At 41.3% G+C, this 11,073-nt stretch overlaps 1 long non-coding RNA gene across 2 annotated transcripts in view; it reads left to right on the top strand.

Annotated features, from left to right (window-relative positions):
* LOC148339053 (uncharacterized) overlaps positions 1-9,448 on the top strand; it is a 35,148-nt gene extending 25,700 nt beyond the window's left edge. For both annotated transcript variants that reach the window (XR_015842782.1, XR_015842780.1), the window contains exon 3: positions 9,153-9,448. This is a non-coding gene — a long non-coding RNA (uncharacterized LOC148339053). The remainder of the gene's footprint in view (positions 1-9,152) is intronic.
* The last annotated feature ends 1,625 nt before the right edge of the window (positions 9,449-11,073 follow it).

Raw genomic sequence — 11,073 nt, 5'->3', positions numbered from 1 at the left:
AAAGTCAGGCGTCTGAAATAAAATACGTATTAAATTAAATGGCGTCCAGTTGTATTTGATGGACCTGTTGCACTTTTCTCAAATTCTTCAAAATCCACATTTTGGCTTTTATGACGATGCAGATGATGTGCAACTTTATCTTTCAACGTCCCCAAATGTCCAATGAAGCTGTTGGAGTTGCTGTCTAAAACAAATTAATAACTGGATGAATCAATATTTCCTTCAACTATGCTGCCAGATGCAGAAAGGATTGAAAAATTCTGCGTCAAGAGGATAATCGTCTCAGTCGCATTACGCTAATATTAAACATTGGTGAGTAACCATAGCATGTACGAAGCCTCGTCACGCGACGATTATTTTCTGTTATGCCCCCCCCCCTATTAAAAAGAAAACTATTCGCGCAAAAAAAAAAACAAAACAAACCACTGGTGCATTATTGCCTCGTTCCTTATTACCGGCTTTCAGATCACTGAAATTGGAGTTCACAAGACTCAACCCGTCCACGGTAAAACCCGTCGATATTTGTTTTGGAGGGCAACTTGAACCGCTGTCTCCTTTCGTGGCCAGACAGAAGCTCGTGCGAGTTATTTTGTGTCTATTTCGGGATGGCGAGGAGCTCCTTTCATCGCTGCTCAATTAGCACTTTTGTTGGAGCTCCTCCTGTGACCTTTGCCGCTAATTGATTTGTCGAGGAAGGAACGTAACGCTCCGCTGTACACACCTCTCCTTTCTCATTGCCTGGAAACTTGACGTCGCTCGATTTCACTCGTGAGTCATTGTATAACAGCGAGCCTGTCGTGTAAATTGCGCTTGTCGCTCTCTCTGCAAATTAAAGCGGAAGGTCGCCGGGTTAGAAACCTGACAGTCATGGTCTTAAAATGGATCCTGTCAAACGTCTTTGCTCAGTTTGCTGCTACGACTTCCACGTCGATTGACAGTCGGCTACGTAAAACCCATCAGGCGCTCGAAATCAGACATTCCAAAAAAAAAAAAAGGTCATCAGAAGCTCTTTGGCTAGGTCCAAATTCGTCGCTTTGGTCTTCCAAAGTTGCACGACGTCCGGTGTCCAAATTCTCGCGGGCTTCAAATCTGCCCTTTGTTTCCATGGAGACGGGCCCTGAGCGAAGGTTGTTTCGTAGGAAACGTTGGTCGCCTGCATTGCTCCGCTCTTCTTCAACATTTCAACGTTTTCTCTTCTACCGGCGGATTTCCGCCACCTTACCTCGGTGGATTCGCGAGTCAAGTGAGAGTCGCTAAATTCGCCACGATTAGTGCACCCCAGGGAGGCGACAAGACGAGGAGCCGTCACAGGGTCAAGGGTCCGTCGGAGGACGCAACCTGTGAATTTGGATGGAGCTCGTGTTTGCGTTTCTTGGCAAAAGTTGGCAAGGGGAAAGGCAAGACAAGAAACATTGCATACTAGGTGTGGTTTCACCAAATATTGGTAGTGGTGGGCGGTCAAGGCCTGCAAGGCCTTCTCTGCTGGCCTAACGCAATCAAGAAATCATGATCATATTCTTCACATTGATGTCATATTATATCCTTGTGTTGATTTTTTTAGGTGAGAGTTTTTATCCAATCAGAATTCAGCTAGCTCGTGTTGCCAGGCAGATTTGATGATACCAGTAAAACGCACTATTCGTCCGAGGCCTTCAGATACAATCGCGCGGGCATCTGACCGTTTTTCCAAGGGGACTTTTACAGTTGTTAGACAGCCAATCAGATCACGACTTGATGACTGTCAGGCCTTCTGGCTTGAAGGTGATGAACGCGTCTTGTGATTGGATACTCACTCACTCGAGAGGGGGCAGCGCTATGCAGAATCAACACACCCGAAAGTCGGAACTGGCGACCGTTCGAAAATCTAAAATATATTCTTGCTTTTTTAAACCACAATGGCCGAAGGAGGGAAAAGTGTGGATTTAATTGCAGATGCGCTTGCGAGGCCATTTTCAAGACGGACCTTTCAAGAGAAGCTAGGTCGTCCAACACTCGCACAGTAGTTGAATACGTGTGAGGCTAAAAATATTTGATTTTGAAAACGACATCCATCTAATGGATCATCTTTGACCCGTTATACGTACGGATCCAGAACCACAGTTTGAGCCTTTCGGCTCTCTTTATGACAGTTTTTATCGTCATGACTTAGTTGCCGCCAACATCAACACAACGCCATCCCAAAATCATATTCAGTCGCTAATTTAGGATGCTAACAAACCGCTAGTTGATTACGCCGTCATTTTATGTCACGACTCACGTCTCTGGTGTTTTTGGCTAGCAGATAGCTGTTAGCATTAGTAACAAGTGTCCAGTTCTGCCTGGCTCCCCAACCGGTCCACAAAAATTCTGGACTGGAAAAAAGTTTGGGGACCACTGCCAAAGATTTGGGCACTCTGGAAAATTGATATGGATCAAATACCGCTTGTCAATTTTGCTGATCAGTTTCTACCTTTCTTTCTGAAAGTTGAATGTTGAATGATTGAGTTTCTTGTCAAGAAACCTGCAGCTCATTATGATTAGATTTCCGTCGTATTTTAAGCCCTGCTAAGCTTCCTTGAGCAAAATGTTCCATCTCGTGCCGGTGTGCCACGTGCAGCCGTACGACGAGGATTGCGCTCTGATCCGCACTTGCTCCCTGCTGATCTCGTCTATTCAAACGTGGTCTCTTTTGTAGTCTTCGGAGCTTCGCGCGTGACTTCTATCAAGCCTCTGTGGTGTGCGGCTTAAAATCTCTTCTTAAGCATGTTAGCGGAGGGAAAAAAAAAAAATGAAGTCACGATACATGTGTGGCATATTTGCCGCATATGCATGGCAAATTCCCTGCGGTGAAGATGTGCCAGTTTCTTGATATGTGATGCTTGTCAGTGAAACGTTGAATTGTGCATTCACATGGCTCATAACGTTGCTCTTTCCATGCGCTTGAATTTTTCATGTTGACGCTTAAACCTCTCGGTGGTAGGCGGTCAAGGCCTGCAAGGCCTTCTCTGCTGCCCGAACATAATCAAAACATCATGATCATATTCTTCACATTGACGTCATATTATATCCTAGTGTTGAATTTTTAGGTTAGAGTTTTTATCCAATCAGAATTCAGCTGGCTCATGTTGCCGGGCAGATTTCATAATACCAGTGGCATGCACTATTCTTTCCGCGGCCTGCAGATACAATCGTGCGGGGGTCTCTTCTGTGTCTCAAGGGCGCTTTTAAAGTTGCAATAGCCAATCAGATCACGAGTTGACAGTGAGGCCTTCTCGCTGGCCTTATGTTGAAGGTGATGAACGCTTCTTGTGATTGGATACTCACTCGTGAGGGGGGGGGACAACACACCCAGAAGTCGTAACTGGCGATCTTTCGAAAATCTGAAATATATTCTTGAATTTGTTTTAAACCACAATGGCCAAAGGAGAGAAAAGTGTGGATTTAATTGCAGATACACTTGCGACGCCATTTTCCAGCCGAGATGTCATAAATGAGGGTAGTATGAGGGGGGATTGATTCAAGTCGGACTAAGGAGAACCTCACTGAAGGCCTCCGTATGAAATGCACGGCCCACCGCTGAAGCCTCTGGCATGACATCATCCATGAGCCTGTTTCTTTTTTTTTTTTTAATTGTCTGCCACGGTCATGTGTTGTGGCACTGAGATCACATCCCACTCAAGTGCTTCTAATTGAAGTACAAGTTCCACAGGTGGATCGCGGCTGCCTCGCATCGCAGCTTCCTCGGATACTTCTTGACTCTTTTTTTTTTTCAAGCAAAAGTCAGGCTGAGAGGGCTAATTGTGAAGGAGTGGCAGATGGTGTCCCCCCCACCACCCCCCCCCCTCCCTGCACACTCTGAGTTGCTGATAAAAAGAATTGAAAAGCGAGGCACTTTAGTGGACGACCAGTTTCCTTGGCTCAACATCCGTCGGTTCTGGAAAGTAGGTGTAACATCGTGGGATTGAAATTCTTTTGGAAAGCGCCGCGTTTGGCTTCCCATCTGAAGCGCGCCAAAAATGACGACGACGCGAGGAGAGAACAAGCGTTAAGAATAAGCCGAGGGACGCCGCGCCTCGTTTATTCCGGGCTGAATTTGAAGCTAATGAGCTCCCGCAGGATGGAGACGCTTTGGTGTACTGACAGATGACTCTCTCTTGGCTCTCTTGTTCGCCTTAGCCTAGCGTGCCAAATACCGATTATCGATGCTCGCAAATAGAAAGCCACTCCCCGATATCTCCACTTCCGGCCCCGCTTCTCCTATTTCACATCAAAATTTTTAGGTTTTGTTTTCTATTTACATTATTTAAAAACCCTGGAGAGTGAATTCTGAGATTTGTTTCTAAACGTATTGAAGATGTTTTGAAAATAACTGCTGGTTATTTGAGGGCATGAAAACTAAGGAAATAATTACAACTAAAATAATAAAAAAAAAGGTTTTTGTGATCAAAATAAAATGAAAACCAAAAATGCTACAAAAACCCAACTGTTAACTGAAGCTACATCTTACGTTTATATAACTAATCAAAATGAACTATAATTGAGGCAAAAATGTCATATATGGTTTTGTTTTTTTAAATATGTGGTTGTTTAACAGATCACAGAAAAAAATGTAGGAAGTTAAAAAATATTTAAAAGAAGAGAAGTCATAAAATGTCATCATAAGCTGCACAGTTGACATTTGAATAATATTTTTTCATTACACTCCGCTCAATCTAGTATATTCCAAAAATTACGGCATTTGGGCAAGTTACTGACTTATAGCAAATTCAGTTTTTTTTTTTTTTGTACTTTTGAATCTGGTTTTGAACACTAAAAAAAAAAATAATTCATATCACACATGCGGTTTTGGAGTTCATTTCATCCATCCAAGCCGGACGTGGCGGCAGGCCCGTTGTCGGAAATGTTGCAGCTCCCGATTAGCGAGCACGAGAGGCATCTGCACACACGGGAATGACTTATGGGATGGAACGACTGTGTTTATAAACGGCAAATGGAGATGGAGTCTACGGGAAGCCGTGTGTGTGCGCGTGTGTGTAAGAATCCTTTGCGTAAAAACAAAAACATGAACACGGTTCATCCACATTTGGAAGGAGCGTTTTGGTCCGAGTGTTTTTATCCTCCTTGAGGCTTCCATGATTCTGTGGCGGCAATTGTTTTGGATCGAATTGATAAGAAGGGCATGAGCCCGTTGCTATGGCGATGTCGCAAGGCTCCTCAGGTATGCTGGGGTAATGTCGAAATGACGTACAGTTATGTGTGTAAAGTGTGAGATGACTTTACCACTCGCCCTTGTTGACCGTGACGCCAGCGGCTCTGCATGGAGAAAAAAAAAAAATGGCAACATGGCACTAGCGCCCTTGAGCAACGCCGTGAATCTCTGAGGAAAAGCAGCGTGTGCGTAAAAATAGACTGATTGATTGATTTTCGGTGCGATGAAAACAAATCAAGCAATTAACACGTCCGAGCGATGGCGATTGGAGAGTAAGACATTTTGAAGTTGGTTAGTTCAAGGGAAAGTCAAAGAATGTTCAAAACAATCGTTCTCTGCTTCGCGACTAATCTCTAAAAACAGTTGGGTTAAAAATAACCCAAATTGGGTCAAGAAAAGGAACCAACCCAACTTTTTGGGTCATTCACGTAATCCAAAAATAAAAAAGAATGAATAACCCACAAACTAAAACAGGTTGTTTTGTACAAACAACCACACGTGACATGTGATCCAACTTTTGGGGTTCAAGAAATGACCCCAAAAGTTGGGTTGGTCCCCTTTCGACTATTTTTACTCTCTAAAAACAGTTAGGTTAAAAAAAAAATAACTCAGAATATTGGATCATTTTGTACACGTCAACTCAGAAATTGGGTCAAACTGATCCAAGCTAGCTGGGCGGCCCCTTTTTGACCCAAATTGACTTATTTAATTTTATTTAATTTAATTTAATTTTATTTTATTTATTTTTTTACCTGTGTGTTTAGAGTATATTATTTTATTGTGTTTGTGAAAATCAGAAGATGGAGCAATCTATTTAATCTTTTTAAAGAACTTATTTACTGTACTGTTGTTCCGTGGAGAATTGGGACAGGCCCTCGGCAAGCCAACCTTTGCTTAAACTTCCCACTAGAAATTAATCGGGGAATGAAGTATTAGCAATTAAACCCAAAAAATCCTCCCCAAAACACTGATTACGTTCTATTACGCGGATAATTACGCGATTCTGAAGGCTCAGGGCAGATTTGCAATACAACAAGGCTGAAATGTGATCGGCCAAAAAAATAAATAAATAAAAAATATCCTATCCGATCAGCAGTGCATCCAAGAGAAATGCTCCGAAATGAAGAGAAGCGACTGTTGGGTGTACAGGAATCCAATTACACGGAACAAATGACAAATGGCCGCTTTTGTCCAGCCTCTGATGAACGAGCTCTTCCTTATTTGTTCAATTTGGAGATGCATTTGTGCTCGTGCTGCAAACATGGTGTTAGAAATGAGCTAAAATTAGCAAGTGATCCAGCTCAGGTTTGCAGACGCACGGTCGTGATTATCTGTGTGGCTGCAAAAAAATAAAATAAATAAATAAATAAATAAATAAAAAAAAGGCTCCTCCTCGAGACTCGCCCATGATTACATTCAATGAAGAGTAGCGTGCTGCTAAAAATAGCTCCATGAAGGAATCATTGGGCGTGTTTCACGTGACCGTATACAGTAAGTATGTTGGCAAGCGTGCTTTCTGTGGCACGTTGGATGCCGTTTTATCATTTGGGTGACTGTCCGAAATGTTGATGACGGCGTTGCGTTGTCAACATGAGCTCCTTTGGTGGAGGAATGCAAGAGCAGTTTAGGCAGCCTTGTGTTGTCAGACGAATGCAAGGGGGGGGGGGGCTATGAAAAAGCTCAGCTCCGGCTGACCGTGCATGTGGTGGCTCGGGATTTTACTGAAGATGAAAAGGAGGAGACTTATGTTTTGGGGGAATTGATGGTTGTGCCCCCCCATAAAAAAAAAAAAAAAAGAAAAGAGAGCGCCTAAGATGTAAAGAATACTGAATGTGAAACAAATAAACATCAGGCGTTGTTATTAACAGCTACAAAGAAGGGGAAAAAAATGAAAGGCAGTCAATTAAAGTGCCCGAACGGCATCCCTCACAAGCGTGATAATTCTTCTGCCGCTTGATGAGTAAAACATCACGACACATTTCACGCTGTAATGTGAACTTCTTCCGCCTTCGTTTTCGTTCGGCAAACTCGCGTTTTGTCCAGCAGCAAGAAACTGAAACTCGCTTAAGCGTCGCGTGGAATGATGCTGATTTGGCGTGTCGCAAATCAACACGACACGAAAAATACCGCCATTTTTGGTACATTTTTAATAAAAATAAACAGCGTAGTATTCATTTTAAATTAAATAAAAGGTAATGTAAATTTAAAAAAAAAACAATTTTTTTCGCAGTTGACTGTAGTAGTGGTTTAACAAAAACTCGTTTAAACGGGAAAATCGTTTTTTGATTTAAAACATGCGTGCGCTTCAAATCAAATCGTTCAACTTTGTAATATATCGACGTACGTATTGAATCGTTTTTTTATTGGAGAGCGATACCTTCGAAGGAAACATTTGCAGTACTGACAAGTTCATTCAAATAATCACAAAATGGCAACAACAAAAAGATCTTTGCATCATACCTTCTCCAACTGTCCTGTGTCGTATATTGAATCAAATCGTAATCCCACTAAGTCAAACTTAATCGAATCGTTCGAACTGTCCTTGAATTGTTTGGTAGCGAAAACCGTATCGAATAGTCTTTTTTGGGGAGATGTGATTTAAAAAAATAAATAAATAAATATATATATATATATATATATATATATATATATATATATATTTTTTTTTTTTGTTGCTATATCGCAGGATTTTGTGCTGCGTCAAAGCCAATTCTACACTCTCATTCGCTGACTCCCACAGCACTCACCAGACCAAGCCTGGCTTTTTAAAGCTCACACATTCATTGTCACAAATACTACAGTGTAGAACAGGGGTGGGCAAACTTTTTGATTGGCGGGCCCACAATGAGTTGTAAAATTTGAGAGGGGCCGGACCAGAGGCAAATGGATGGAGTGTTTTGGTAAACTCACCTCATCGGAGAAAAAAAAAAAATAATTCATTTGAAATGAAAGTGAACAAAAACATTACAACAATTTATATGTCTTTGACACACCACAGCATGTAGAAAATAAAACATTAACAAGGTTTATTCATTACATTTTTTTTCAAGTTCGGCGGGCCGGATTAAAACGTTTAACGGGCCGCATGTGGCCCCCGGGCCATAGTTTGCCCACACCTGGTGTAGAATGTTCGCATTACGACCACAACTGGACAATAAAATAATTTTGTACTGGTATTACCTTATGATTACTGACCTAATCGATGGGATGAGTGGTAGGCTGTTCAAATCTTAAAAATATTCAACGAGATTATGTTTGAGAAGAGCCTGAGGAGGGTCATTAAGCTTTCATATAAATGGTAGAAGTTACAAAGAGGCAATTATTTGTGTTTGAAAAGCTCTAAATATATTTTTTGATCGATAATAGCCCAAATGGACGTCCTGTAAAAATGGTTTGTGATGGCAAATGTGTGTGCGTGTGCGACATGGTCGATAGACTCTCTTTGTGGAGGCGTTCTGATCAATTTTTCTCCATCCGAGCGAGTTTTGATTGGACCCGAGCATGGGCACAATCACAGGCGTTTGCTTAGATCTGTTTGGAGATCTTTTGGGTTTTGTCAGAATTTAATAGAGGGGGGGAGGGGGGGGGGGCGCTGATCATCAATAATCATTTACAGTAAGAGGCCAATTGCTCCCTCTCGGATGACTTGAATTGATTTTTTTTTTTTTTATTGTGGCGCTGTAGCGTGCTGTGTTTTGTGCAAGGGGGCCTTTTGGCGCTTTCATGTTGAGGGCCGCCAAGGTCACCGTGTCCTTGTATGGAGTAAAATGCACACAGCCTCAAGTTGAGCTTGAAGGAACAATCTTTAAAAAAAAAAAAAAAAAGCGTTTGCATTTTTTTTTTTTTTGGGCCAAATCTTTTTCCCCTGCAGTCTGCATATTTTCTCTGTCTACTGTGTCCTTGTCACACTGATTTTTATTATGTTTTTTATCTCTTCATTGTCATCTCCCTTCGTTTCTGACAGTCACGTGGCCGAAAAGAGCGTCCCAGCACGGCTGCAAAGGTGCGCTGTCCGTGTGGCCCCGAGGCATGACGGGGCCGCGATGTCGCTCTCTGCTTATCGATTCTGTTCTCGGCTGACCAGGGATCAGATAATGCCGCCTCTTGTCCACTTGAGCGTGTCGAAGATGCCAACAATTGTGCACTGAAGCTGATTAAGAAATGAGTGGCAAAAAGTATTCAGACAAGTGATTTCAGTTTTTTTGATAATTTTTTTATTTTTTTTGAAGATAGCAGCTGAAAATATGCTGAGACTGCGAACTAGGGCTGAACGATTTTCGGAAAAAATTGTATTCCAATTTTCCTGAAATATATTTTGATATTATATTATTTTATTTTATTAGATTTTTTTTTTTTTTTACAATTTACAGTGACATTTAGAAATGCCATTATTCCATGAAACACAATCAAAGCTATTCCTGTCATAATGCAAGGACACTAAAGAGTGCAAGTTTTATTCCAGTTGAGCCAATTAAAAAAAAAAAAAAAAAAAAAGACCCTGAAGAGAATAATTCCCTGCTCAGCTGTCAACTGCCAATCAAACAGACCTGGAAAATGGATGCTACTTTGTCTTGAGCTGCGTAGATGCAATTTGTTTCTTTTTACTCAAATTCCACCATTACAACTGCTGAACAGATATACACTTTCCTTTTTTTTTTTTTTTTTAAATTGTTCTTCCGTACGTTGCCTATCCTCCTTTCTTCCTCCACCATTCAACTATCATGAATAAAAATGGCTCTTTGTTCCGCAAATACCTCATTTCTGGGGGGGGACAGACACATAACAGCCGCCCCCCCCCCCAAAAAAAAAACAAACAACATTTTTTAAATGTAGCATATGAGTACTATTTTATAATTTTTTTAATGAAAAACTTTTATTAAACGTTTCATTGAGCCATATGTGCCTCTCTTCGGTTTTGTGACCCTGAGCACTTTCTATTTTGCTATTAACTCTTTAACTGCCATTGACACCTTAACACGTCAAATATATCTATTTTTTTTTTTAATCCAAAAATATCCTTTTTTTTTTTAATTTTTATTTTTTTTTACTCGGCTGGTAGTGAATGAGTTAAGAAGCGGCAAACACATCAATGTCACTCATATATTATTGGATGGTCTGTACTTTGGTACAAAGAAGTGTTTTGAGTTGAAACGCTCTGTGTAGAGCCGACTGTCGGACCGAACAACAATGCGAGAAGCCAGCTAGTGCAGTCCTGTTGCTTCTGAATGGCGTGACAAATTCATTTTCATAAAATACAACTGAACTTTATTTATACAGCGCATTTCACAACAGCTGACATTGCTCTTTACATATGACGTAATATATCAATATCACTCGAGATTTCATGAGATATTTGAGGATATTGTCATGAGTCGTGTCGGGGCTCATTGCATCGAGGCTAGGGGGAAGACAAAGATCAAGACTTCAGGGGAGCTCATGGGATTGGACCTAAGAGCGTGATTGCTCAGTGCTACATTTGTCTTTTTATGGTCCACATATGAACAATAAATGTCTTGAATGTGGAATTCTTCATTTGTTTGACATTTGCTTCTGTTGGACGCAGAGTCTGAGATGGGAGAGAAATGTCGGAATATTTCACAATTTTAAAGCCTCATTTTGTATACGACTCGTTTTTAATCTGTCAAATTGGCAACGTTGCTCACAACACTCTTCTGTTTGGTGTGCCTGATTTGCAAAACATTTTCACTCACTTGGCAAGCTCTTGAAGGAGGACTTTGTTGCTTCCCACCACTGGTGGAAGTTCAAAATGCAAGTAGACGTTTTTTTTTGTCGTATATTCCATAGTTGCATGTTGGTAGATGGTTATTGTTCGTCTCTGCTCATGGCAAACTAGACCCGGAAAAGAAAAAAAGGGCGTCCTCGTG

This window comes from Idiotropiscis lumnitzeri, chromosome 4 (assembly GCF_059441095.1).
Source record: "Idiotropiscis lumnitzeri isolate Australia: NSW breed Sydney's pygmy pipehorse chromosome 4, RoL_Ilum_1.0, whole genome shotgun sequence".
Lineage (NCBI taxonomy): Eukaryota > Metazoa > Chordata > Actinopteri > Syngnathiformes > Syngnathidae > Idiotropiscis > Idiotropiscis lumnitzeri.
This window is presented reverse-complemented; position numbering and strand designations above follow the sequence as displayed.